The sequence below is a fragment of the Aulostomus chinensis genome, chromosome 5 (genome assembly GCF_037954235.1).
Source record: "Aulostomus chinensis isolate RoL2024-O1b breed Wild chromosome 5, RoL_Achi_v1.0, whole genome shotgun sequence".
Classification (NCBI taxonomy): Eukaryota; Metazoa; Chordata; class Actinopteri; order Syngnathiformes; family Aulostomidae; genus Aulostomus; species Aulostomus chinensis.
Genome location: NC_141324.1, coordinates 6,756,816 through 6,781,131, shown reverse-complemented (window position 1 = coordinate 6,781,131; position 24,316 = coordinate 6,756,816). Strand labels below are relative to the sequence as shown.

At 40.5% G+C, this 24,316-nt stretch overlaps 1 protein-coding gene across 7 annotated transcripts in view; it reads left to right on the top strand.

The window, feature by feature from the left end:
• Positions 1-221: 221 nt before the first annotated feature.
• Positions 222-24,316, top strand: part of ctnnd2b (catenin (cadherin-associated protein), delta 2b) — a 212,241-nt gene continuing 188,146 nt past the window's right edge. For 4 of the 7 annotated variants that reach the window (XM_086205179.1, XM_086205172.1, XM_086205173.1 and 1 more), the window contains exon 1: positions 222-570. The gene's annotated coding sequence lies outside the window, so the exon portion shown is untranslated. The remainder of the gene's footprint in view (positions 571-24,316) is intronic. The other 3 variants (XM_086205175.1, XM_086205174.1, XM_086205176.1) reach the window with 2 other exon arrangements.

Sequence of the window (24,316 nt, the reverse complement as noted above, 5' to 3'; positions counted from 1 at the left end):
GGTCCTCACTACATTCATATCTCCCCCAGCTGCTTCATTGTGGCACGTATCATCCTCCATACTGTAGTCAGTCACATCACCTGCTGGTGTCGCTGCTGACGCTGGTACCCAGCCTGTCTGTCTGTCTGGCAGGGATGAAGGGATGTTGTGTTGTGAACTCTAGAGAGAGAGAGAGAGAGAGAGAGAGAGAGAGAGAGAGAGAGAGAGAGAGAGAGAGATGCAGTGTGTGTTTGTGTGTGTGTGTAAGAGAGAGAGAGAGACAGAGAGAGAGAGAGCACCTCTGCCGCTCTTCTTGCGTTCTCTCCTGTGCGCAGTGCTCCTGCCCGACCGCTCCTTCCTTTCTTTCTTCCTTCCATCCTTCCTCATTTCCTACCCACAGCTGGGTCTGTTCTCTCGGAAGCTTGGCGCCTTCTCGTTTAACACACTGCGCTGGACCAAATACTTCGGATGGTGGAATGAATGACAGCCTGTTTTGCATGGTCTAAATTTCAGGAAATTCATACACCGGAAAGGAGGGGAGTCGAAGTGGGAAAAGGAGGCTCTTCAACCCCCGAGGGAATCTATTTTACAGTAAGCAAGCGCAATGTCATTCCGTTTCATTTCATACCTTCCTTCTGTGCAAAAACATCGAAAACAAAAGGTAGAATGTGACAGCCTGCTGGGAAAAATGCCTTCCTGTTCTGTTTGAATGGACGTGTGCCGTGCCAGATGTTGCAGCTATTCATCGACTGTTTTATTCACGTGTATTTTATGATGCGCTAAAGGGCTGTGGTGCGCTCGCATTGATCGTGGACTGAAAATGGAAACCCCCCATCTCAGCTAGACTCGCCATCCATCTGGGGCCGACTGTGTGGGGGTCGGAGGAGGAGGGGTAGGGATGGTGGCGGATATGAAATAGGGAATTACTTTCAGATTGACCTAAATTTGAGCGATATTCGTAAGATTATCATGGGTGGCGTGCAGCGGTGCATCGTGACTGGCCTCCGCGCTTTTGCCGCGCGATGCTCGGATGGTTGCAATGATTTGTCTCCTTCAGCCATCGGGCACGTGAGTGGATGAAGAGCACCTTGCTGCTGCCCGTGCCTGCGTGCTCCAGCGGGCCTGCCTGTCTGCGTGCACACTCCATGTTAATCAGTACAACACCATAGTATGTCTCTGATCACCTCAGGCTCTTTTCTCCTCTCCACTGTTGAGTAATTAATCTCGTTTCTTGGATTGCCAAGACGACTGTGATTCAAATTAGAGAGAGTGAGCAGCTAATGTTCGCTCATCGTAATTGTTGGTGGATATCTGCTCTGTGACCTAGCAGAAATGGGGCCTGCTGGTACCTGTTAGCCCTGTATATTTTTTAGTTCCTGCCCTGTTGGTTACATGACTGTTTATGATGCTTCATTTGAAGAGGGATGCAATCATAGATATCAGCCCCAAGATGGAGGAGCTTCCTAGAATTTAATGTGATGGACATTTAGGGGGTTGGTGGTTGAGGTTTCTGGTAAGGCAAGTGTACAAGAGACATTACCTGATAACTGAATATCTTTAAAACAATACTTCACACTATAGTGTTTTCTGCCTGTCAAGCACTCAGGAGTACGCATTTTTGTACTCACAGATATTGTTCCTCCTGCATTACTTATTTGTTACTTCTGAATGAAGGAAGAGCCTGCAAGGTATATTTAGCTGTAGGGTAAAGGTGACTAATGGCTAAGAACAGCAAAACTGTCAAAAAACATCTGCTTATAAAACGCACCTTTTGGGTGAAATATCACTTTAAAAATTTGGTTATCAGCTGATTGCTTCAGCCTGACTGACCACCATATTAATAGAAAATATGTGTTAGGAGATATTTTTCTCTTGATTTACAATGATATCATGTCAAAATAAATGTTCGCCCATACAGAAAGTGTTCATTAGGGCTGTGCAATTAAATAATAGCAATATATTGGCATCACAAATGTCACAGTATCATAAATAATATAAGAAAATGTAGTCTCTGTTTATTCATCATCTCTATCTGGTAGGGGGACTGGACAATATGCCAACAGACAGTGGCACAGCTCCCCTTTAAGTTAATTAGTAATAAATCAAAACTAGATTAGGCAGACATCAATTTTGTATGCATTTATTCTTCAGAACATTCAGAGTTTGTGTTCAGGCGGTGGTTTCACTGGTCTCAACCTTTTGGATTAATGTTGTTATCCTCATGATTGCAGAGAGTTGGATGAGAAAACCAACACTACTCTCATATCTGACTGGAATTACAAAGCAGCAGCTGCTACAGGAGCTGCTTAGCTTAGCTAAGCATGGAGAGAGTAAGAGAGAGTAAGAGCCTGGTTCAGTCAAACAAAAACTTAATGCCAGCACTGGTAAAGCACACATTATATTTTATTTGTATAATTTGCACAGAAGATTAATCATTTCTATGTAAGGTTAATGTATTAAACTCCTTCTTGACCATATGCAGTGATTATCTCGGGTCCTAATCAGTTTCAAAGAGTTTCTTATCTGACTCTAAGCTATTATATACATATTATATCCTGCAAGGGATATTGTATTGTGCCCCCTTGCTATAGGTTGAATACTTTTTGTCTTATTTGTAAGCAAAGTATGTTTTACGTTCAAGATGGTATACTTTCCATCATTTTTAGAGGCATAAAACTAATATTAAAACTATGTATTATTAACACTTTGAAAAACATCAGATCTCAATGGATAAAAAAAATCCTGCTGAATATTTATACTGATATGGAATGGGTAATGTGTTAGGAACAAAAGTATGCCACATTATTTGATGGAAATAAAAATTGTCATCCAACAGAAGACTGAATTCAAAGGCACCCCAAAAATCAAAGTGAAAAAATGATGTGACAGGCTATTCCATTTTGCTGAAATTTCATTGCACAACTCAAAATGTTACTCAGTAGTTTGTATGGCCCCCACGTGCTTGTATGCATGCCAACATTTGGGCATGCTCCTAATGAGACGACAGATGGTCTCCTGGTGCTCCCAGATCTGGACTAGGACATCACTGAGCTCCTGGACAGTTGAGGTGGAGCCTGGTGGCATCCGATGGAACAAAACATAATGTCCCAGAGGAGTTCTATTGAAATTAAGTCAGGTGAGTGTGGGGGCCAGGCAATGGTATCAATTCCTTCATCCTTGAGGAACTGCCTGCATACTCTGACCACATGAGACCGCGCATTGTCATGCACCAGGAGGAACCTAGGACCCATTGCACCAGCATAGGATCTAACAATGGGTCCAAGGATTTCATCCTGATACAGCAGTCACGGTGCCATTGTCTAACCTGTAAAGGTCTGTGCACCCCTCCAAGGATATACCAACCCAGAGCATTACAGACCCACCTCCAAACCGGTCATGCTGAACAATGTTACAGGCAGCATACGTTCTCCACGGCTTCTCCAGACCCGATCACATCTGTCACATGTGCTCAGGGTGAACCTGCTCTCATCTGTGAAAAGCGCAGCACTAGTGGCAGACCTGCCTATTCTGGTATTCCATGTCAAATGCCAGTCGAGTTCCAGAGTGCCGGGCAGTGAGCACGAGGCCCTCAGGCCACCCTCATGAAGTCTGTTTCTGATTGTTTGGTCAGAAACATTCACACCTGTGGCCTGCTGGAGGTCTATTTGTAGGGCTCTGGCAGTGCTTATCCAATTTCTCCTTGCATAAACGAGCAGATACCAGTCCTGGTGATGAGTTAAGGACCTTCTACGGCCCTGTGCAGCTTTCCTAGAGTAACTGCCTGTCTCCTGGAATCTCCTTTATACTCTTGAGACAGTGCTGGGAGACACAGCAAACCTTCTGGCAATGGCATGTATTGATGTGCCATTCTGGAGGAGTTGGACTGCCTGTGCAACCTCTGTAGGTTTCAGATATCGCCTGATGCTACCACAAGTGATACTGACCCTAGCCAAATGCAAAACTAGTGAAAAACAGTCAGAAAAGCTTAGGAAGGTAAAAAATGTCAGTCGACTCCACCTGTAAAACCATTCCTATTTGGGGGTTGTCTCATTGCTGCCCCTCTAGTGTACCTGTTGTTAATTTACTTAACACCAAAGCACCTGAAACTGATCAACAACTCCCTCTGCTACTTGACTAACCAGATCAATATCCCAGAAGCTCAACTGACTTGATGCCTGATTAAAACGTGCTTCTTTAATTTTTTTGAGCATGTGTATTTATCACATTATATTCATACTCCATTGACAAATTTAGTAAAAACTAATGTAAAGGAAAAACTTCTGTTCCCTGAATACTTCATCATCACATATGACAACATTTTAAAGCAAATATGCTTTTTTTCTAACACAGTACTCTCTGATATTTGAAACTTAAGTGCACTCAAATGTTGCCTTTCAATACTGTAGCTACTGCATTAATGTTGTCTGCCATCACAGTAAATCTTCTGACTGAAATATAGTAATAGCTGCATGGAGGTGATAGGAGGCAACTGCAATTGACTGTATACATAACATCACTCTTTCCATTAAATTCATTGTATTGGCTCCTACTGTAAAATTATATGTTCATTATTTGAAGTACACAAAGAAACCCACCGTCAACTAATTGCAGCACAATGTAGTCAAACCAGAGCAATCAGGGGCTCAGTATCTTGCTCAAGGACACCTTGACAAGGTCTTCAGGGTAAGAGGCAATCAGACCAATGAGCCTTTGGCTATTAGATGGCCACTACTTTCTGTGCAATGCCGCTTCATTGCCCATGGAAGTGTAGGCCCAGCATTAAGCTGACTTCAAACTATAAATCAACTTTAATTTGAAGGTTGAACTTCCATGAAGTGGAAGCTGGAAGGATCCATTAATATTGTAATAACCTGATTATAATTATCCCAAAATGGCTGATAAATGTGTTGTATGCCACATAGCTGTTGTATTAATATTCTGTAGAGGCACAATAACTTTAATGTGTGAGTACTGTGTGGCTCATGTGTCATTCATCTGTGCCAAAAGTGCAGTCAAATGGAATCTGTAGCTCTAGGATGACAGGGTTAAAAATCAATTACCAACTTCAGTGGTGCAGAAGAGCCACCACAGGTTAAGGCAAACCTTTAAAGACCCACTCCAATCCTCCTTTTAAGCTATTTGAAAGTGTTCTCCGTGGTCTTTAAATTGTTACTATGAAGTTTTTAGCCAAAATCACAAAAGCTGTGCCATTTTCCAGGACTCTGCTTCTGTAGAGCCCCAGTAGCTCATTAGCAATTCACCTCTGAGTTGTGTTTCTAGGACCTGGAGGGCAGGCTCGGTTGAATTATTAGCACCCGACTGGAGAAAAAAAAAGAAAAGAAAAAAGCAACTTACCGGTAAAGATACAGGCTGTCCACTTGATGCCGTCTTGATGGAAGGCACAACATCTGGCTTCAAATTTAACTTGCTGGCGAAGTTCATTTTTTTCTGCTGCCAGTTGGTGAAACAGTCTTTTGTGCAAGTGTCGACTGCAAACCAATGTGTGGTTTTCTCTATTACTATAACCTATAAACCTTACACATTGCTCTTTCACAGAAAAGTGTTTCGATAGAGTATAAAGGCTAATGTCACTATCTTTCTTCTTCGCATTGCAGCTCGCTACAGCACATACATGTTGATCCGCCATTGTGTTCTCTACTCCTCAGAGGCTGAGCAGGGGTGGAGCAGGGCAGGAGCTTGTGGCCTGCCCAGTGGCTTTGTGACGTGTGAAAGCCTGAGCTGTCTTTTAGGGTCTGCCATTGACTCACAGCGATTTGAATGCAGAAATACTCAAAAATGTAGTTTTGAGCTTAGTTTTCTCAAGATTTGTCCTCTAGCATCAGGTAAATGCCACATGAATAAATAAACAACAAAAAAACGGGATTTTCATCAGAGTAGTTCTTTGAGGATACTATATGTACTGTACATTATGTACAGTACATAATTAGTAAAAAACATAATATGACCCACTTTGGGGGCATAATTAGCATGCTTTTATTTTCAAAGATCTTTCTGTTCAGTTGTTTGTTGCTGTGCTTATAGGTTTTATTTTTTTTCAAACCCCTGTAGATTTTATATAAGGTTATCTACAATGGATAGTTGATTTTACCAAGGGATTTCTTGATTGAGATCACAATTTGGAGTTATTGTTGAACAGGTCATACAGATATCAATTGGATTGAATATTAAATATATGTTAAGGCTTTTTTTTACTGCAGGCCTGACTAGTTCCAAGGCACATGTCATTTCTACTACTCCTGCTCAAAGTGCTAATTATCAGCTGTCAGTCACTTTATTCTCATGCACAGTCTTATTTGGGATAAAAAGATGATCATGAGCTGAGATACATTTTGTGCTTAAACCATTCACTACTTGTCTGAGTCAGACACTTATTATCTAACCTGATTATCTTTGGTGACAACCCTGAGAACAGTTAGAAAGTCTGTGTTACCAGGTCGTATTCCATTCATGGTAGCATCTGATTCATACCACTACCACCCCTTTCAACCACCTCCCTCCTTTCAGTGGGTAGATGAGAAAGATAGTTTGCCTGGGCAACAGTATCTTTATTCCTTGAACCATTCAGAGCTGAGACACAGACACAGAAAACAACAAATCGCTCATTCACTTGTGGGGCATAGTAATAAGTAATATATTTAAACAAAACTTTTTATATTTAAAAGTCTTGTTAAATGTGTGAATATGCTCTGGTTCATGGAATAATCATCTAATTGGAAAAGGTAGTCGTGGGATATTAGTCGACTGCTCTTTCGATGAATTGGGCTCGTATCCCATCATTTCACTGTGGTATTCTCTCTACTCAAGTGTTGCTAGTTTATTTGTTTGTTCCAGTTGCATTTATCATGAAACAATTATAGCTAAATTAGTACTTCTCTGACTTGATCAGGTCAAGGACCAATAACTAATTAAAGAAATCTCTCAGACCTTCTTACTAAAGTTCACTCAAGTTCACCAACACATTCATATCACTAATACGCCACAAGGAGGCGCCCAGGGTCCCACACTTACAGACAGGCTCATACTGTATGTGTTGACACTTCCATAGGAATTTAATTTGTGGAGATGTACTCACCTTTACCAAAGTGGATTTGTACCTAAACATAACCACACAGTCATATACAATATGATCATCTACATCACCGTGTAACTGTAAAACTCAGGTGAAAGGATTACCATTTCCTATCTCTGTGGCTACCACTGATGGGTCAGCTTGGTGCACTAATGGATGATGGCAAACAACAGCTGTACTTTGCCTCCTTGTCTCAGGCACTGAGTGGTTTTCCCTCTTCCCTACTGTCCTTTGAGGGAAGGGAAACAGAGCGAAAGTTATTGAGCGGGTAAATGGTTGTTAGTCAGACAAATAATTCTATCACTTGATGCACACCCAAGTGTGCAGCTTACAGCTAAAAAAAAGTCACTGCAATATCGTTTTGCAGCTATGTTTACTATAGCCATAGTGAAAACATGCTATATTTAATGCACAACCATATTTGGACTTAGATGAATAAACCTTCGGCTGCTCAGCTAAAAGGACACCATACAAATGTCTGAAATTACTGCTGCACATTAGCAACGTAATTAGCAATGGCTACATTAGAAACATTTTCATTTCTGAAGCCAAGTTCAGGTCACAGTTGTCATCATTGTTTCAGTGAGTCTATCCTGCTCTCTGTGTCTGCCTGGCAAAGCTCAGACCCTGCGTGCACTGAGGGAGACAATAATACTCCCCCTAATCCACCTCTCACTGCATTCCTCACCCAATCAATCCCCCATGGAGTGGGATGTTGCCAAGTTGCAGTTGCCAAGTTGTGGTTGCCGTAGCAACTGGGACTCAGGTTTGCTCTGATGTCAGCCAGGTGCAGCCTGGCAGTTTGGACTCTAACAAGGCAAACCCTTGTTGGAGATAATGAGGAAGACTACTGTCATGACGATGATTTTCTTTGTGTCTGAGAGGAGGTCAGGAAGGGGTGACTCCCAATTAGCTTGAAGTGTGTAAGGGAGTGTGTGGGAGTGGGAAAGGAAAGGTTTCCTCCTGTGGTTTGTGGCTTGATTTTGGTTTGGCCCTTCAGTGCAGCACCTTCACGTGTGGCCTAAAAGAACAAACAAATCCCTGTGATAATGATAAAAATAAAAATAAAAAACGCTTCCTATCACTTGATATTTTCAACTATGGTACAATACCAAGCAAGTGACATTATTCTTGTCAAATGAACATTTCTCAAATATTTAATATGAGAATGTACATCTAATCCATCATGCATAATAAAGATACTTAGTTATTAGGGTTGTAAGACATACTGTGAAAATAAACTTATCACATGCGATGTTGCTAAATTAGCTGCACGTTCAGCCCATCACATTAATTGGTGGTGTGGCATTAGCTACATATGGCGTGTATCGTGATAGCGGACACTAGCAAGCTAGTGGAGCCGAGGGCAGGATCGTTACGTGGATAACGACGCAGAGAAAACTAGGAGCGCGAGGAAAATGAGGTGGACATAGTGGCGAAAAAAATAGCTCCTCACTCATTTGGAGCTATTTTGGGTTCAAACGAAGCAACGTTGTACAAGCCCAGGTACTGTGTAAAACACGTGGGGCTGTCCTGGCAACTACGAGGGGAAACACGACCAATCTTCATCAGCACCTGAAACACCACCACAAAGAACTGCACAAACAATTCAAAGAGCCAAGGTGCAAAACAGCGGACAAAACCAAGTTCGCATAACGTCAAAGGATAGCAGCAACCTTCCATTTCTGTGAGTTTAGCGAACGCGACTCCGCAGCCACTCGTTCGCCCTCTGAGAGGCTCTTAGTGTGTCAGGGAATGTGGTTACATGTCAGCGCTCCTGCTTGAAACCTAGCAGAGTGAACATGTTGGTGTTCCTGTGTAAGAACTTCAAATCAGAGACATGTTAAAGGAGTTCTGGGATGAATAAATCCCCCTTTCTCTTGATTTCGTGGTTCTACATTACTCACTTAAGTTTTCTCTATCATAGTACAGTAATTGCCACCAGATATCTTTTAACTTAGTCTTGGAAATTGTTTGAATTTGCCAACAGTCAGGTTTGAGCCTTGTGCAATATGCAATATGTTAAAAATAAAAGCATATGTTGGATAAAAATAACTGTTCAATTTCTTTATTCAACAGGCATAGGCTATTAAATGTTTTTGGCCTATGTTAGCTGTAAATATTAAAACAGAAAGATATGCTTTAATGTACTGTACCTAATATGTACACTTTGATATTTCATTAAAAAAAAAAATTATCGCAGGTCATATCATCATCGCAATATTGAATGGTGTAATCGCAGATCGCATGTTTTCCTGATATTGCCCAGCCCTATCGGGTACCATGACAAATTTGCGAGCACATGTGGCTAGACACCATAACGACATAGCGTTACCGGCTAATGTGAAACGACGAGTGGAACCAGCTCAATGGACTATTGAAGTTAACTTTTCAAAACTACCAGTGACCTCAACTCCTGCAACCAAAATAATGCAGTCAGTCGAGAGTTATGTTAATTTTTTTGCAGTCAGAAAAGAAATTGTATGATGTTTGATGGTTACAATTTAGGCTCTTTCATATTTGACATATAAATTGAGGTATATGTTTATTTGTGGTAACCTCAAGAAAAAGTGTAATTATGTTTGATGATTACAGTTAAATTCTTAAAAAAAAATCTCAATGTATCCTCATGCCAAAAGTATCGCAATATATCATATTGTTGCCCCCGTATTATGACAACATATCGCCATTTTTTTGCAAATATACATGGCTATTTGTGATTATGAATCAAATATGTAAACATTGGATTAAATCTAAGGTGGATCAAACACATGCATAAAGTTGTAATGAAACACATGTTTGAAGCAATGTTTGCAATGAAGTAATGTTGGCATTCATTTAGAACAACTTTGCTCGCGCTAGATAAACTTACACCCACTGTCCTTTGCATTCAGGTTTGGTCACTTTAGTGATGGCAAGTTCTAACTGTGAGGTTATCAGAGCTGCCTGGCTATGAATTTGACCAGCCATATCAATAAAATATTGGACAAATTGGTCTATACCTAAAAATATTAATTTTAATTAATACTTTAATTAATGCTGTATGGTGCTGCAGTGGTTAGCACTGTTGCCTCACAGCAAGAAGGTTCTGGGTTCGAGTCCGGCTCGGGCACGGGATCTTTCTGTGTGGAGTCTGCATGTTCTCCCCATGCCTGCATGAGTTCTCTCCGGGTACCCCAGATTCTTCCCACCATCCAAAGACATGGAATAGGGGACAAGGCTGATTGGATACTCTAAATTGATCGTAGGTATGAGTGTGAATGGTTGTTTGTTTATATGTGTTGGCCCTGTGATGGACTGGCGACCTGTCTAGGGGTTGCCCGTAGCCACTGGGATAGGCTCCAGCTCCCCCGCGGAAGACAATGGATGGACTTTAATTCAATTCGCAATAATAATATTCATGACATTAAACAAAAATAAAAACTATCAATATTTTACAAGTAATTAGAGCAAACAAAATAAAGGAAGTTGACAGTTTCCGTCCCTTTCCAATGAGCTGCACTCATATTCCTGACTACCTTATTCATGTGCATTTACTGGCCCAAGGTGGCAGTAGAATTAATAGTTCAGCAATGACACAGCATTAGACTATAGTGACATAGCATTAAAGAATTAAACAAAAAATGTAGGTTGTGTTCCAGTCTTTGGAAAACTACATTAAAATGATAACATACTATATAGTACTATATACTAATATACTTAAACACATATTTCCATTTCTCAACAAAATTGTCGTATACTATATAGACTTTTATACTTATATACTAGAATACATATTTACATTTCCAAACACATCTTTCCTGTTAATGCTCAAGTAAATGTCAGAGCAGGACACACAGTGCAGAAGAACAGTTTATTCTTAATAATGAGGTGCTACTGAGGTTCAGGACTGGTAGTGAGGAGTTTGTGGAGGATTTTTCCCTTGAACCAGACTGACAACAATGAGTGATGGACATGGTTGCAGAGAAGCAGGTGAACATAATAGGACTAGAAGACAAAAGAAAAAAAAAACACACACACACACAAGGTGAGCCCCCCCCCCCCCAAAAAAAAAACAGTTCCACAAAACGAGAACAAGCAAGCTAGGTTTGTCTTAGTTTTTTTCGGGGGGGGGGGGGGGGGGGCTGAGGGCTGCACGGTGGTGCAGTGGTCAGCACTGTGGCCTCACAGCAAGAAGGTTCCGGGTTCGAGTCCCGGCTCGGGCACGGGATCTTTCTGTGTGGAGTTTGCATGTTCTCCCCGTGTCTGCGTGGGTTCTCCCTGGTACTCCAGCTTCCTCCCACCGTCCAAAGACATCAATTGGGGACTAGGCTAATTGATTCTCTAAACTGACCGTAGGTATGAATGTGAGTGTGAATGGTTGTTCATCTCTCTATGTTGGCCCTGCGATGGACTGGCGACCTGTCCAGGGTGAACCCCGCCTCTCGCCTGTTGACGCTGGGATAGGCTCCAGGCCCCCGCGACCCTTAATGTGTAGGAATAAGCGTAAGATGACGATGGATGGATGGATGGGGGGGGGGGGGGCTGAGCAGTACCATGGAGAGATCAGTGACAAACTGGCTGAGTGGAGAGTCAGACTTGGCTTTGGACTGAAACATGAGTGTATTGATGAGTGCTGATGACTGGCAGGTGTGTAGATGAGGAGGTAAACTGAATCAGAATTAATGTCTACGGACAAGAGAAGAAAGGGAAGACAACTCAAACACAGAGCAATTGGGCAGGGAAGACAGGAGAAAAGGACTCAATTTTATTTAGCACTTTTCTACCTTAGTGGCACTTGAAGCACTTTACAGTGTCATCTCATTCTGTGAATGAGATGGTGAAGGCTGCCATGCAAGGTGCCAACCTACTCATCAGGAGCAATTATGGGTCCAGTGTCTTGCTCAAGGACACTTCAACATGGTCACTTGGGTCGAGGAGTGAACCAGCGACCCTTCGTTTGCTAGATGTCCACTCTACCCCTGAGCCATGCCGTCCACAATGCCCAGCTGCCAAATGCCAGGGCAGCCACTGTGGATCCTGCTATTTTTGCTCCGGATGACCTCCCTTATTCACCCATGTGGTTTTCACGGAAAAAAAAATACCTCAAGCTCGGAGTTGTACCACACCAAGCTGCTGTCTATGTAATAAACATGCACCTTTAGCATATCTGGTTTGAGCTCATGTCTGTGGTGTAGGCAGTAAATCACCTTACTGATGATAGCGTAAGAGCTTGTCACTGAATTTTTCGTACATTGCCGGCAAGAATTTCATTGAAAAATCATTACTACATGGGATGTTGTATCTTACATTGAACTTGGAATAGTCACTTAGAGCCCTTTTTTTTTTTTACTATTTGGATTGGCATAATATTAACTGTGTCAATAACATCAATTATTTTTATCTCTTTTTGTTGAATAGAGTTAAACTTACTTGAGCTATGCTTGGAGTCAAACTTTTCTTTTGGGCCACACATCATTGGCTGCAATCTCCTCCTTGTGTGCCTTCATAATTTGTTCATATTCAATTGTGTGTTTTTGATTACAGTGATGGAACAAGTTTGTTGTGTTTTCACCTTTGGCTGTCACCATTTTCTTGCATCATTGGCTCAATACTGTGCTTTGCCGGAGTTCTGATCTCTTGTAGCCAAAAATGCTTCCATAGCAATGAAATACCTCCCTTTTTAGGCACAAGAGCCTCATCTTATTTGAGGTAAATATTGATACCTGCATTATTGTGAACAGTTTGATGTTGCACAGCCCTACTAGGCCCCTGCAGTGAGAATGCGGCCTCAGTTCTCATCCTTTTTTTGCTCACCAGTTCTTATGTGTATGTGGGTCTTACATAATTGCAAATGTGCTTCTTCTTCAGGATGCTGCTTAGAGAAAGTCTTTATGTCCTGCAGAGCTTTTGGAGCTGTGAAGATTAAAATTAAAAAAAAAAGTGAAACACGCAGTTTTTCATTTACCACCAAGATGTCTATGTCTACTATCACTTGATTTTATATAACTGTCTGTATGCCTTAGGACAAGGCACCTTGTTGATTCAGAGGTCTGTCGGTGCCTCCAAACAAGGGGGCTGTTGGTTTGGTCCCCCATGACATCTTGTTGTAACTCAATTGTGTTTTGTTAGTATCCCAACAGTACTCAAGCTGTAAGGGGAAAAATGCTGAAACTGCAAAAAGATTTCCATCCATCCATCCATCCATTTTCTAATACTTATCCTGTTTAGGGTCATGAGGGGGCTGGACCCTATCCCAACTTCCTTCGGGCAAGAGGCAGGCCCTGTACAAGTCGCTAGTCCATTGCAGGGCTAACACATACAGTATACACAGACAACCATACGCTCTCAGAGCCACACCTATGGTCAATTTAGAGTATTCAGTTAACCTGCCCCTGCCTCAAGCAAAATTTCTGCTGAAATAGGCTCCAGCCCCCCCCCCACCCTTAACAGATAAGAGGAATAAAAAATTGTTGAATCGATGGATATAATCCATCCATTTTTTACCGCTTATCCTGTTGAGGGTTGCGGGGGGGCTGGAGCCTTTCCCAGCTGCCTTCGGACAAGAGGCAGGGTACACCGTGGACGAGTTGCTAGTCCATCGCAGCGCCAGCACATATAGACAGACAACCATTCACACTCACATTCATACCTACGGTCAATTTCGAGTATTCAGTTAACCGAGTCCCCTCTTGCATGTCTTTGGACGGTGGGAGGAAGCTGGAGTACCAGGAGAGAACCCACGCAGGCACAGGGAAAATATGCAAACTCCACACAGAAAGACCTTGTGCCTACCTACCTACCTACCTACACAAAGATTTGTTTTAACTTGTCTGAAAAATTTGTGTTACATCCTTTCTTGTGTGTCCATCCCCCCCTAACTCAAATCAGTTGTTTTTTTTTGTTGTTTTTTTGTTTTGTCTTGTGTTTCTTTGAACCTTTTTTAATTTTATGATTTGCTGATGGCGTTCTGTGGTTCTTTTGCAGGTTGCATAATGTCCATGTATTCTTTTTTTTATCAGACTGCATGCTTGAGTCTTTTTGAACCAGTCTTAAAACCCAAATGCAATTATAAAAAAAAAACAACTTCCTTATTTGTGGAAAAAAGACCATTAAATAGGGAAGGGGTAGTATCTTCTCTCTTGCTGTCATTTTGTATTCCATAAGCATTTTTCAAACTTTAAAGGGCATCTTTGTGCTCCAAGCCCTTATTAATTTCTGGCCCTTCGCAAGCATTTGGTTGTGTGCAGGTTTGTGTGTGTGTGGGTGTGGGTGTGGGTGTGGGTGCATGTATACTTGAATGTGGGCAGCTGAGGAAGTGGCTTCTGGCCAGGATAGCCCAGCATTGTCTGGTTGTAATGCCTCTTCATTCACTCTACTCACATCTATCCAGTGCCCTGACAGCCACTAATCTGCTCTTTATTTTAAAGGTTTGCTCAGCACTTCAGTTTCCTATTCAGATGCTCGCAAAGATTTCAGCCATGCAACATGGCACTCTATGTTGGCTGCTTTACCATATCCATTTGTCTTTGTCAGTCACAAGGTCAGTTTTATTCTTGTCTTACCTTCAAAAATGCATAATTGTGTTGCAGATGTTGTCAAAGTGGGGTCCAGGGGTTCCTAAGGGGTCCTTCAGGGGCTCCCAACAATATGACCAATAACTGAATTTGACTTTGTTTTAATGCTTAAGGTTTCTGAACATAATTCTATAGCACTTAAACACAAGAAAACTGACAGCATACTTGATTCAAATTGTGCATTTTTAATTTTTTTTTTTCAAGTTTTAAAATCACATACATCAATCTTTATTTTTTTACCTTGAAGCCAAGGAAAGGACTGGTTCCCAATATTCCATTAAGGTGAGCAGCAAGGGCCAAATGTGTATTTATGCTCAGGGCAACGCAGGAGTTCCGAGACTCGGCTCGTTGCTTTTTGGTTTATTTCACACTGAAAACCGCCACAACAATCTTTTCTTTCATCTCCATTGATGTGATCTATGATTCCCTCCTGCCAGATTATCTGTTACTGAGCAACCGGTGTGGTACATTTTGGAATCGTGGACCTGGAGTACATTGCATCATGTTTCGTCTGTTTGGTTCAAAGGTTCCGTCTGAGGTATGCTGGTTTTATGGACTGACTGCTGAGAACATCATCACATACCACACACACACACACACACTTACACTGGGGCCTCAGCTCTTCTTCAAACCAACTGAATCCAAATTGGAGATAAATTAAGTCATACCTCCTCACTGTCGTGCCTCGTTTGTTGCAAACATTAGCTGGAGCGGGGGCTGTGGATGCTTCGGCTGTGCACACGCGGCATGAATGAATGTGACCATGTAGCAGTCTAACAAAAATATTGAAGAAATACAAAACTTGTTATGAATTACAATTTCATTCACGCATTTTCTTTAAAAGCTGTTGAATGTTTTGATAGTATTCTTTGTTTTAAATGGACTCAATTTTATATCATGCTTTTCTGCCTTAGCGGCACTCCAAGCGCTTTACAGTGTTATCTCATTTACCCATTCACACACACACTCACAGTGAAGGCTGCCATGCAAGGCGCCAGCTCATCAGGAGCAATTATAGGTCCAGTATCGAGTTCAAGGACACTTTGACATGGTCACCAGGGTCGAGGATCATACCAGTGACCCTTTGGTTGCTAGACCCCTAAGCCATGCCGGCAATGGCATTTTCTCAAAAAAATATTTCTGGGATTCTTCTGCATTAGAGCTTGGTATCACCACTGACCTCCCTATACGATATGATTTCGATACACTAGATCCCAAGTCGATATTATTTCTGATACGATTCGATCCAATATACTATACGATATTTTAGTTACAATACCAATTTTGCTTTGGTAATGGAAGAGATTCTCAAAGGACTAATGCTGTAAATTCAGTTGTAAAAGTAACCCTCTAACCTGCTGCATAATTAAATATTAATATTTACATTGAGAACTGACCATTAAGCAATAGTTATACAACATCATGCACTTTTTATTTAAATATATGACATGTCATTCAAAACAAAAGGGCAACTTAGACTTCCACAAACTGTCAGCAGCTCAGCAAGATGTGGCGAGCTTCAATGGCCCGCATTTGTAAAACGTGGGACATGAGGGACCAGTTACTGTCAGTGTAATGAGAAGTGATTGTCAAGTAGGAATCCGTAGCTCTGCTTGTCCGGCTGTCGCAAGCAATGGCAACTCTGTCTGCCGATTTCATTGCAGTTGTGATGTTGTTTTTAACATCTCTGTACATCTTTGAGATTGTGACTTGACACAGTTGTTTCCGTGTCGGTAGCACATAGCGTGGTTCCAGTGTCTGGACGAGGGGTCTGAAGCCTACATTTTCTACCACACAGGATTGTCTGAGATCCTTGCAGATAAAAATTGCCAGAGCCGAAGTGATGTTCTCTGCACATGGAGGCGTGGATGGAAACTTCATCCCAAATGCTTTCTCCAGCGAGGGTTGTTGCAGTGACTTGTAGTTTCCTGGTTGTTGAGTGTACTCTGGGTGATGCCTAGTCAAATGGCTCCAGAGATTAGTTGTATTTCCGTTGTACTTAACCCCTACTCTGCGCATATTGCGCACAGCATTATTTTTGTCAAGTTGGGTGCAGTTTTCTCGCTTCATAAAGCTGAAGTGCTGCCAGACATCGGCTCTTAAATTTGCCGGAGATTAGAGTTGCGCTTCCGCCATCTTGTTGTTCTCTGATCGGAGGCACATGGCCTAGATCTGATAATCTGACTGCAATAACGTTGCACTACGCACTAAATCACGCCAGACTAAAGGGGCAAACAAAAACAAAAAAATAAACAGATAAAATCCAATGCATTTTAAAAGATCAATACTGGGATTTATGTATCGATAATCTTTCCTACATATGTATATCGATAAAATACCGGTATATAGACATTTTTAACCCACCTCTATTCTGCATACCCCTTGAGGGAGCCTGCTTGCTCGCGTACCACTACCACCAAAGTATCCTAACTCAAGGACATGTGCCTTTTCTGCTTGGTTTGACTTGCTTATATGAATCGGCCTTCGTCACATGAAAACCATAAATGCAAAGTTCAGATCCACTATAACAGCTGATCACTTATCTGGTTTCTTAAGACTTGCCACCAATCATGCTAATGAGAAATTAGCATCCTCCTCCAAGTGCTGAAAATCCCATTACACATGTAATCACTCCATTTTCTGAGATGTAAAATGTATCTGTTGTATTACGCTTACTTAATGCAACTCATTGCTAGTCCGAGGTGGGGATTTTTTTTTTGACCAGTAGATAATGTGATATTGAAAATTGTAAAAATAGATCAAAAGTGGGCACACCTGATTTACACTATACTTTATTTTTAACCCTGAGTCCTGCATACAGAAACTGCGAGAATACAGCCAGTCAAGTCTTTATATTTTATTTTTATTTATTATCTGGGACATAAAAAGACTGAAGTATTTTAATCAGTTTTGATGTCAGAAAAAGAACAGTTACACTTGGAAAATAGAAAAGGAGGGAAATGAAATGAAGTGTTTGTACTTTTTTATAACTGGCATGAATCAGCGCTGCAGCATTTGCCAGCTCCTGACTGAAACTGTCCAAGTCTGACTCCTTAAAGAATGCAGGGTAAGCTTCTGATCATAGCTCAAAGAAATTATTTTCTCTTAGAGCTGTTAAGTTTGGCTAATTAGAATTTATCAGATTGACCTGAGTGACACGCTTATGACTAAGCAGTGTGCCTGACAGAGATGAGGACACTGCAGTTTAATGGGTAAGGGTCAAATCCATCCGAGATTTTCACACAGCTTCTCCCATTCTGCACTGCATGTGCTCTGGAATGTGTGTTTGTTGGGGGAGGTCCTTACTAGGTTTCCTCACATCTGCTGTAGTAAAGTAATAGTGGCTGTGCTCATCTCTCTCAGTCAGACCTAATGAAGCTCATTGTCTAGTTGCAGTGACATAACAGTCAACACATTCCATCTTAATTATTGGAAAACACTGATCAGATACTGTCAGCTAGATGTATAAATGTGATAGCTGCTTTCCTCTTCTTGTTTAAGCCATTCATTTTCATCACATTTTATCTCCAAAGAACTCTTTATATACATGGCTACATATAAACCTTGTGTTCTTGACAATGGAGTTCAACACTAACTGCCCCCCTTAAATCTGGCAGTGAAAATCTCTTCTGTGTTCTCCATAGAGGAGTTGATTATCAGTGCCATAACCATCTGAGGTTGACTCACCAGAAGCAAGCAGGTTATAAATAATGAAAAAGGAACTAATGGTAGACAATTATCTGGTCCTATAGAAGCCCCAAGTTTGCAGGATATCAAACTTGTTTTAAGAAAAATAGGTGTTAATTTGAAATCTTGTGGAGATACATTTTACCAGCTACAATCCTTTCTCATGGACATCTCTGGTTGGTGGAGTGAGCATTTACTTCAGCAGTGTTCACTGAATTCCAGAGTCATGCAAAGAGAGTTCCAAACACACAGTTCCATCATTTAGCTCTACTGGTTTCTGACTGAAACCGGTAGAGCTAAAGGTGAGGCTTGCTTGCTGGTAAGTGGATGAAATGAATACATGTATTTTTTTTACATTTTAATGCATTGGTAGGCCTTTAATTATTTTAGTCATCAGTGGTATATCATGTAGCCCACTTTAATGTTTTGAATCAGGGGTGTCCAAACTGGTCCAGTAAGGGCCAGTGTGGCAGCAGGTTTTCATTCCAACCAAGCAAAAGCAACACCTGATCCAACAAATGAGCGGTGTGGACACTGCTTAGTTGATTTAAATAGATTCAGGTGTTGCTTTTGCTAGGTTGGAATGAAAACCTGCAGCCACACAACCATTAACTGGATCACCCCTTTTTTAAATAATTATCATAAATAATATCTTGTCAGCAGTTAGCTAACATCCGCTTCTGTCTGATGTCACTTAGCATGTATTTCCAGCAGGTTAGCAGCAGGTATTAGCACTTGCACTCATATCAATTTGCAAAAAAAAAAAGACTAATTTTAGTTAGAACAACTCTTAGATAACATGGCTAGCTTGTGTCTAGAAATTTTGTTACTCTGAATAACACATTGATCGGTTGTACATCAGTGAAAGGTGATAAGGTGAGCTGAATAAATGTTGATGATCAGAAAAAAGTACAGGTGCCAATAACTTGGATTATTTTCTTGTTTAATAGCTGATCATTGAAAGCATGGAAGACCAACACCTATACCATATTTTGGGTCATTTGTAAACGTGAAAAACAGTGTTATTCATTTATAGTCTTATCATTTTAGAGTAAAACCAGTTTTCTGGCAGCTTTGGGTTAAAAACTCAATACATTTTAATATAACATTTTGTGTTTGTCGCCTCACAGCAAGAAGAGTCCGCGTTTGAGTTCTGGCTCAATCACAGGATCTTTCTGTGTGAGTCTGCATGTTCTCCCTGTGCCTGCATGGGTTCTCTCCAGGTACTCCAGCTTCCTCCCACAGTCCAAAGACATGCAATTGAGGACTAGGCTGATTGGATTCTCTAAATTGACCGTAGGTATGAATGTGAGTGTGGATGGTTGTCTGTCTATATGTGTTGGCCCTGCGATGGACTGGCCAGGGTGTACTCCACCTCTCGCCCATAGCTGCTGGGACAGGCTCCAGCCCCCCCACGACCCTTAACAGGCATAAGCAGAAGAAAATGGATGGATGGATGGATGGATGGAATAATTGCAGATCAAAAGCTGAGAATGGGGTTAAAATCATTGGACCTCATGGACTTGAATATTATGTTTAAGATAAATATGTAATTTTTTTTTTTAAAGGCTCCAAACTCTTTGTGGTACTTCCTTACGCACAACATAATGTTGGAGTGTATTGTTTTTACCAACATGTAATTGTAGTGTGTCAAAGTGACCAGTCAAACTTTCCAAACTTTCCAAATTCTCAAACAAACTATTGGCATTGAAACTGTTACTTGAATAACTTCCCCCCCACAAAACTTTTATTTGGAATAACGAATGTATTAAAAAGGAAAAAAAAAACACCTTTATTTACAAAATTATCTTTACAGAAATATCACCTTCAAAAAGGATTTATTTGACTCAAATGGTCCACTTCTTAAATATGAAGCTTCTCGCAATGAAACAGCAGTTCCTATCAAGTTTAAAGAATTTAGCTCTGTTGTTTTATCAACCACCAAATGGCATATTAAAATTAAGGAAACGTCATATAATTCAAGGTGAAGCTCCTAAATCTTCAGGTGTTCTTTTAATTAACGATAATGGAAAAACAAGTAAAAACAAAATAAACCAATAAACATATTTTGAGAATATCAACAGTAACGGGAAAATATCACCACATGGCAAAGCCTTTTGGAACTTTGGAACGCACTTATAGTAAGAATGTGGCTTTTCCCTTTCAATTTTGCATCACAAACAAAATCAAAGAAATATACCAGAAAGTAAAACTTGACATTCAAGACAAGTCAATTTTATTTTCATAGCGCCAAATCACAACAAAAGTTATCTTATGACAAAAACCTTCCTTTTAACAGGCAGGAATGTCAAGCAGACTCAGTGGGAACGGCCATCTGCTTTGACTGGTTGGGGGGAAAGAGAGCAGGAGGGTGGGGCAGAGACACACACAGACAGATAATAGAGAAAGACAGATATACAGAAGGAAAGAGTAGGACAGATAAAGAGAGAGAGAGAAAGGGGAAGAGAATGACGGTCAGCCGAATATTTGTCCAACAAATGTACATCTCAAGATGTTTGCTGATAAATGATGTATATTTTGAAAAGCTGAACCCGACACTGTCACTCTGCTCTTTTTAAATGGCCCTTTCTGTGTCACAATTCAGAAAGATCTTTGTTATTACGTTCAATGTAAAACAACAAACGTGAGTAATGTTAAAGAATTATGAGGATGTTTTTAATGGTTTTAGTTGATAAAAAACTTGTTAACCTTTTTAATTTTATGAGCTGAAGTTCACATCCACGGAGCCAAACTTTTAATTCAGCTCCCTTGTTCATTTGAGTCTTTATGAGTGCAACAAATAAAACTATGTAAATGTTTATAATTTATTGAAAGTTTTTTTTTTGTAGGTCTTTCACTTATTGTAATTCATTCCATTTATTAAATGTCATTCTTTTTTTCTGATACTCCTATTGGCAATTTGTATTTTTGTCATTCTAAGAGCTGGTACTGCTTGTCTGATTATTTGTTCTTATGGATGAACTTTTTTTTTAAGAGAGGAACTTGGCTGCTGTAAAAGTAACATTTATCTGATTGAGTGATTGAAGTGGTTTGTCTATAATCCAGGCCTTATACTGACATTAATTTCCATGATTTTCCATTTCCATGAGATACCATGTGGTACCATGTTGAGAGTGAAAAGTCTTCAAATCACATGTCAAATTCCAAGGAACTTTCATAAAATATAATTTTTCTGCCTGATATTGCCTCAACACATTATATAGGAAAAAATAATTGTTACTAAACAGTAAAATGAAGGTATTACGTCAAACTTTCTTGAAGGGATGCCACTGATTGGATATTTTATGCGCTTATGTTGTCATAACACGATAATAAACAGTTATTTATTAATTTTAAATATTTTACTCATCATTTGTAATCTAACAATGGTTTCCCATGCCATTCTGTAGCTACCATATCTGCAGCTGCATCATCTCATGGGTCACTAATAATTCAGGGGGCAGGTGGGCTTAAAGTAAGGTGAGAGTCACTCCTACACCCTTACCCACACTACATTTTTTTTCACTTTTGTTTTGTTTTACAAATTTATGAGAATGCACACAGTAGGCATGCATTACTTTCTTTTCAACTTAAAATGCTCTCGTGGAGAAGAGAGAAGAATGAGGAAAGTAGATGTGGTGACCACTGTCCACCAGTGAGTATGGGAGCCAGTGACACATGAAATATGAGAGACAGCAGCACTCTTCACTATTTATAGCCCTGCAAGAGAGAAAGAGAAAGACAAGGAAAGTGGCCACATTACATACACTTCACATAGCTGGCATCATTTTTTCATTCACTAAAAGGAATTGCACCAGTTTTGAAAATGCACCAATGTCATGACATAGGATATTCCAGTCCATATTTGTGTCCCTTCCATAGAGAGGGCCTGACTTCATAGGGCTGTGCATCAGCATGCATTTCAACTCACAGAACCAGAAGCTCACATGGGAAGGGGAGCTGTTGCTGTGTTACAATTCAAACCTATCCGTAGCTCAGCACTATTCAGCTCTTACTGCTAGATATGTATCAGTGCCGCTGGGAATGCAACAGCATGTACAGTTCTGGATAATGATGAAATGAAGCAAGAAAGGCAAGGGAAACTGGGAACTGGGCACACAGCATAGAGAACAGTCAGAATGGACTGAGAGTAAGCATTTGATTCTCTTACAGAAGCTTCATCAAATCTAAAAATACCCACCCCCTATTACTATTATGGAGGTTAATTTAGGGTAACTGTCACTATGAATGGAAAGAATAGCATCACTGACATCATATTCCAGTACTTTCAGGCCGTAAAAGAATGAATTGCAGAAATAATTGAATTCTTGATGTTTGATAAAATTACAAGACTCATGAGGCTACAATAGTTAGCCAGTATTGCCCTGAGGTAGTAATGATGATGCTCACAATACTTTGAAGAATGGAATGCCACTGTACTGCAGACTTTTTCTGAAGCAGAAAATATCTGTGGCCATCATGTTTTCTATGCTCCACTTGAGTTTTCTATACCATGTTTGTATATGATTGTGCAAATGCAGGGCAGAAATAATGGTGGACAATGCTTACACTTAAGGAGACTAACCTGCCCAAAATGCAAAAGAGACTTCCTTTTTGGGGCGGCACAGTGGTGCAGTGGTTACCAGTATTGCATCACAGCAAGAAGGTTCTGGGTTTGGGCCTTGGCTTGAGCACGAGATCTTTCTGTGTGGAGTTTACATGTTTTCCCTGTGCCTGCATTGGTTCTCTCCATGTACAGTTCAAAGACATCAAGAGGGGACTAGGCTAATACTGTAAATTGACCGTAGGTGTGGCTGTGAGAGCGAATGGTTGTCTGTCTATATATGTTGGAATTCCTCTTTTGAGATGGCAAGATGGTTGTTTGTGCAAGCTGTTGTTTGTGCTACCTTTCAGACCTGCATTCATGTACTAGTAAGCTCAAAATCAATGCAGAAAAAAGGAAAATTCCTACTGTGTGGGTCTAGATCAATGCTTACAGAATTTCGATGCATGAGCTTCCTGTATTTAACTGGGCAACAGCAGAGAATGCTGCTACTCAGGTCACACTAACATTTTGGGAAATGTTCTTATTCGCCATCCTCCAAGGAGACAGAAATTAAGATGGATATCCCTGTCTTCTTTGTGATGCATTAGGCATCTGAGACCCACACAGACCTGCATAGTGCTAGTTAGCTTAGCACAATAATTAGTTGTAGATGGGCAGTGTATTATAACCCTGTTAAAATGAACAATCAGATACATACCCAGAACTACTTCCTCGACAGAAAATATTGTTTGGACACAGAATTGAAAATATTCCTCCAAAAAGCAAAATTTTAGTTGACAACTCTAAGAGCAACTGGTGCTACGAACCATGACTGTCTTTAAAAGGATCAGGAGGATTACTTCTGGACAAACTAAGATCCTGATCCTGATTTATTCAAACCAGAATACATAAAGAAGGAGCAACAGATTTTGAAAGTCGAGCAGGCAAGATGAAGGCACAAAATAGCCTGTCCGCTACCATTATGCTAAGCTAACTCAGTTAGTCAGCTGGCCTTTGTCCGTCTGAGCTCTGTAAAGTACACAAAGAGAGAAAGGTATCTATCTTTTCGTCGAGCTCTGGGAGGGACAGCAAATAAGCATTTTTCCCAACAGTTTGGTTTGTTCCATGTCACAAAAGAGAATTACCTTGTGGGGATGTTGGCATTCATCATTATTTGCATGCAAAGTGGGGAATTTTATCATTCTTATAGATATTTTGAGTCTTTTAATATCATTCTGAGAAGAAGAATAAGAAGCTTTATTGTCATTGTACAGGAATACAACAACATTTTGTTTGTCAGCATCTCTCTTTTTTTAAGCAGCTACATGGCATATTTATTAAAATGTGTTTAAAAGAAGAGGAAAAGTAGTAAAATAGTAGTAAAATAAAGTATCCTAGGTAAAGTGCAGTTAAAAATGTTATATATATGTATATATAAATATGACATATAAATAGTAT